The sequence below is a fragment of the Vidua chalybeata genome, chromosome 2, assembly GCF_026979565.1.
Source record: "Vidua chalybeata isolate OUT-0048 chromosome 2, bVidCha1 merged haplotype, whole genome shotgun sequence".
NCBI classification, from domain to species: domain Eukaryota; kingdom Metazoa; phylum Chordata; class Aves; order Passeriformes; family Viduidae; genus Vidua; species Vidua chalybeata.
The window spans coordinates 54,905,080-54,911,079 of NC_071531.1; positions in this window are offsets into that span (position 1 = coordinate 54,905,080).

Genomic DNA, 6,000 nt, shown 5'->3' on the forward strand with positions numbered 1-6,000 from the left:
GGTCTTTTACTTTGCATATCTTTTGGTAACAATTTGAATTCAGTGTTGAACAAATGATGGCCAGGATGTCCGATCTGAATTTGGCCTGAGAAGCTGTCTAGAGTGAAATGCAAATTTTCATTTTGCCTCAAAAGTTGTTCAAAAATCTCTGTGGTCATCTTCCCCGTAGATGTTTTGATGGGGAGGTGGATACATGTGAAGTCACAGCCTGCTAGTACCTGCAGATGAGCCCTGGCCCGCATTATGAGCTGCGCCATCAGCTCCTGTGGCCTGGTGATACTTTTGGACTGTCTGTGGCCAAGGAACACGCACTCTGTTATAAAGAGGGGGTCCCGTTGACCCTTGTCCAACTGGAATATCATTCCATACAAATGGGGTAACTCACCTAGGACGAAGAAGCGGAAAGGAGAGTGATGGGCCTGCCTGCTCACAATGGTGGTCTGGACCTTCTTGAGTGCTGCTCTGGCCTCCCGGGTCAGGACTCTCAGGGTACCTAAACCCTCATCCCCCTCCCTTTCTGTTAACAAGTCAAAGAGGGGGCATAGATCCCTCATGGTGTGCCCCAGCCATGAATTGATCCAATTTAATGATCCGCACAGGCGCTGGAGTTCGTTTAGCGTCTTAGGGTTGTTGTCTATCTGAATTTGTTGAGGCCTAACTGTCCTGTTGTTAATTTCTAGGCCCAGATACTTCCATGGTGGCAGCAACTGTACCTTCTCCTCCTGCAAGTCAAATCCTGCCACCGACAAAGCCTTAATAGTGTCCTCCAGAGCTTCTTGTAGGACTTTGCTGTCAGGGGCACAAATCAACATGCCATTCATGTAATGATAGAAAATACAGGATGTCCACTTGGCACGCATTGGGGACAGAACCCCTGCGACATACCACTGGCATATAGTAGGGGAACATTTAAAACGCTGTGGTAGTGCCGTCCAGTTGTAGCGCTTCACTGGGGCTTCTCTGTTGATGGAGGGTACAGAGAAGGCAAAGCTAGGAGCATCGTCTGGAAGGAGAGGGATTTGGAAGAAACAATCCTTAATATCAATTACAGCCAGATTGTAATTTTGGGGTAGCATAGATGAAAATGGCATACCCGGTTGGAGGGAGCACATGTTCTCAACAGCATCACTGATTTTTCTGAAATCATGGTGGAGTTGCCACCTGTCTTTCCCTGTTTTTTTAATTACAAACACCAGAGGCTGTTTGTCTCTATGATGTGGCCTTTAGCTAATTCTTCCTCCACAAGCTTTTTGAGCACCTGCAGTTTCTGTTTACTCAGCAGCCACTGCTCCACCCAGATGGGCTTATCTGTGAGCTACGTCAGTTTCTGTGTGGGGCGCTCTTCAGTGGTCACACCTAAAAATGCCGGGCGGCCGGAAATTCCAATTTGGCTCCCCACTGGGACATGGCATCTCTCCCCCATGAGTTAAATTGGCAGTTGATCACGAACGGACGTACAGAGGCCAGCAACCCATTCGGACCTTTAATTTGGACGATGTTTTTGGATTGCCTCGCTGGCTGGGGCCTGCCTAGTTCTAAGACTGGCATGGCCACGCTTTGCAGCTCCCAGTGTGACGGCCACTTGTGTAGTGGAATCACCGTCATGTCTGCCCCTGTGTCCATCATCCCCTGAAGATGTATAGAATGCCCCTCACACTTAAGTTTGCACCATATAAGGGGTTTTTCCTCTCCCAGCTTCCCAGCATAAAAGACTGAGAGTTCCAGGTCATTGCACAGAGCACGAGGAATAGGAGTTGCCTGTGTAATAACTTGGCCCTTAGGTAGGAAGAGGTGGGGGTGGACACAGCGTTCCGTGAGATAGAAGAGCCTCAGATTAAGGGTGGAAATTACCAGAGGAACCTCTATCTCTAGTGGTGTGTGCTTCGTGTCCCAACAATGAGGTACCTACAGTTTTTTGCCAGTTTTTGCCTGGTTTCACAGTGGCAGATGTGCGACAGAAGCTCTGCATCTGCTATGAAGAATTGCCTGTCCTGGGAACGAAAATGGACAGAGGTAGTGACTTGAAGCCGATAATGTTCCCTTTTGTCAGTTGTTGATAGGCAGCCACTCACAGATGGAACTGTGTGGTGCATCGCAGCTCCTCTTGCAGCCCTGTGACTTTGCCTCATTTTCATCAGCATGCTAGGCAAGTGCGCACTCTCCCCTTAATTTTTTGGAACTGTGGGGTTCCCTTCCCCCCTCCCTATTCCCGCTGCCCCGGGTGGTGCAGTCCCTAAAAATGGACGCGGAGCTAGAAAATGTCCCTCCCGATGACAGTGGAATCACTGGCATTTGGATGGAAACTGCTTCGGTGCTGAGTCCCTTGGAGGTACAGCAGCCGAGGCAACTTGTTTTTCTCTGTGCTTCTTTGGGACCTCCTCCATCATCAGGTGTGGCTTCAGTGTGCATTCCTCGATGATCTGATCGAGGGTCGGAGGTGGTGAAACTAGCAGTGCTAGAATGATTCTTTTGCACATTTTGTTGGCGTTCATGGATGCCACTTCTAGGACCAGTCTGTCCTGGAGTTCAGGTCCTTCCACACACCTCTCGACTGCTGCCCGGACCCGGTCTACAAAGTCTACAAAAGGCTCAGCAATAGATTGTTTAACTGCTGTGTAGGGCACCATCGGATCCTTGGTGGGCATGGCCAGGAACGCGTGCTCTGCTGCACCCCTGGACATGTCCAGCATGGCCGTTGGAATCCCCCGAGCCTGGAGCTGCCCTTCACTCCATTCTCCTTCACCCACAAGATGGTTTAAAGTGATTGGTTCTTCCACGAAATCAAGGCTATATGGTCCCTCTCAGATTTCAGGAAGCAGGACTGCTGCCAATTTTTTCCACTTCCTCTCCCACAAATTGTATTCCAATGCGAGAAGCAAGCAGCTAAACAGACATTTGAGGTCTGCTGGTACCATTGTTCTAGATGTTAAAGTCGCTTGTAGAATGCCCTTAAAGAAGGGGCTTTCTTGGCTGAAATCTCATAATGTTTTACAGACCTCTTTGACTGATTTATAGGGAAGGGGTTCCCATGTAGGGTTCTCCCCTCCCCTGGTGTAGGAGGCTGGTGTGGAGAGCAGCTGCTCGATTTCACAAACCGGGCCCCGGGCCCCCCACCCCGACCTTCCGGGAGCAGGAGAACGCGGAGGCAGGGTGCGGGGAACAGGACAGGTGTAGTCCCCTTCCTGGGACAGTGGGGCAGAGGTGACAGAGCTCTCCCTGTCGGGAGAGGGTGGAGCTGATGACGCAGCAGGGAGAACATACAAGGATGGAACACCCACATGAGGAGGTACAGGGGGAGGGAGAGCAACCCGATGCCTGGAGGGGGCAGTACCCATGCTCACAGGGAAGCAGGAGGGGGTTGGGTCGAAGGCGAGGACGAAGGGAACAAAGGGGAGGAAAGGATTATGGGAAGAAGAAGCACCCTCATGCGCCCATCCTCCATTTTGGGAAGACAATGGCACTCACCATGTGGCTGGCGGGGCTTCCTCAGGGGAACAAAGAAAAGGATTCAGGGGGATAGAACTGCATGGGCTAGCGCCAAAACTGGGATTTTTAACTGGGAAAAAGGGATTGGAAGGAGGGTTTGGGGTCAGGTGACATAGCCAATATCGCTAAGGCGGGGATGCCGGGGGGGCTCGGGGGAGCCAGGACCACGGTCCACGTTTTTGGACCTGCACCTCGGAGCGGCGGAGTACTCCACCCTGCCCACCCGGCAGCGGGGGAAGAAGGGGTAGGAGAGGAGGGTGGGGAAATGGGTTCAGGGGGAACAACAGTTTCATCCGGTGGCTTCTCCCCTTCCCGGCTTGTGTCCCGCATGGTCTCTGCTTTTACAGCCTCCCAGACTAACAGATGGAGCTTAGGAAAGCAATCTTTGATGGAGGGATCCCTGCACTCAATTCCCTCCGCTAATTTTGCCCCCACACGCTCCCAAAACTCTTTTTTGTGAGCATCCTCCATGGATATGCAGGGGAACGAGTAGCACAACCACCAAATGAAACTTTTAACAGAACTTTTGGGGAAAGAACCCTTCACCTTTAGGATTTCTCTAACTTGGAGGTAAAATTCCTTCTGTTGGGTGGTTAGCATGGTCCCCATGCTATCTCACCCCCACAACCCCACCCCTGGCGGCAGGAAAAGTGGAAAAAAAAGCAAAAAAGGCAAAGGACACCAGCGGCCACTGCTCGCGCTGTGCATGGCGTGTCCCCTACCTCGGGATCGCAGCAAAGCCCACCCCAGTGAAGGAGAATATCAGGTGGGTTCCCCCCTGGCCTTGATAGTCACCAAGCCGGCATCTTCGCAAACAAAAACTGCAGCCAGAGTCCTTGCTCCGGGAAACGACATTTCTTCACCTTTCGCGGCTGTGAAAAGTTGCACTTCCTTCCCACGCAGGGACAGCACTGCGTGCTTTCCTCGGGGGTGGTGGAGTCTTCACTGATCTACTTCGTGAAGCCTATGCTCCAATTTTCAGTCCAGTGTAAGGCACTGTTCCGCGCGGAAGCCGCGGCTCACTCGGCTCACCAGTGGCAGTTGCTGCTCGGCTCCGTGGCGGCGCCTGCTGCTCTCCACATGGCTTCGGGGTGCCTTACGGTGAAACTCCACCTGCGTCAGCTACAGTCGGCCGTGGCCTGACTGTTGGGCATCACTTGCGGCTTTGCGTTCTTTTTCCCGGTCCCGGATGGCTCGGGGAGCCCGGCTAGGCTCAGCATATCACCCGGGAGTCTGGGTGGTTTGCCACTGGTTTGGAGGCTCTAGCACTGAGCCTCCACGTGGGCTGCCGTGTTGTGTAACTGACACTGGGATGAGGTAAAGGGGCAAAGGAGGCACACCCTGTCCTTGCAGTTGGCTGGAGAAGGTTTTATTGCCGCATGGTGCTGCTGTGGAAAGCAGCAACCGCTCCCTAGTGTTGTGTGGACAAGATGGTGAGGGGACCGAGGACGCATGGGGTTTTACAAGGGGCGGGCAGACAAGGGCAGAAGCCCTCCCACACAATGGGGACAGGCAATGTGGGGGGTGACGTGGACCACGGCAACCAATGGGAACATGACAGGGGTGTGTACAGGGTTCCAGGACAAATAGGGAGACGGGGATGGGGTGACTGGCACAGAAGTTTCAGGAATGAACAGGGGGTGGTTACAAGACTGACGTGGGGAAGCTCCAATGGCAAGTGACCGGGAGCAAACCATCATGGGGGGAACATGGGGGTACACAGAACCGACTAACTAACATTATAAAACCCCTAACTAAAACCCAGCCCAGGATGCAACAATTCACCACAACCATCTTGTTCCTCCCAGGGAAAAGCTTTGGATGCTGGCAACATGTCTTTGTCCTCTGGGAAAGTACACAAAGGTACACTGAGAATGTAAATATAACATCAGAAAGGAGTGGATACAAAGAAGACTTTTCTGTAAAAATCTAACTTGATTGGCATTGGTGTGGTTTTTCTACATTGATTATATAATTTGGACTAAAACACTGCTATAATATTTATTGAACTAACAGCAAATCCTGCATATTAACAGTGTATTTTCCTTTTCCCAACACAGTATTTTGAGGCACATCAACACACTTGAGGACCTGAGATTTCAGTCTGAACTTTACTTGGATACCTAAAGCAGCATGATAGTGTAGGCACACAGTTTGTGGTATTTGGGAGTGGGGCTGTGGCTGAGCCTGATCCCTAATGAGCCACATGGGAAAAGAAGGTGAGCAGTACTGAAGGTCATGAGACACAGAGTGCTGAGGTGCACTGACCAATCACCAAAGGGAACAGAAAGCACACAGGTGCAATGCATGAACAATCAGGGGTATAAAAAGCTGGGCTAAAGCTCAAGAAGGGCAGTAGCCTGAGGTCTTCTGTTTAGGTATGGTGTTACTCTGTATGGGTGAATGCTTAAAACTTTCTGAAATTGTTTCATGCTCTGTGTGTTGTAGCTGTCTTGGCTGTGACATATGCTGTGACACTATAGTGGCATCCATGTTTTTCCTGAGACAGGTTTA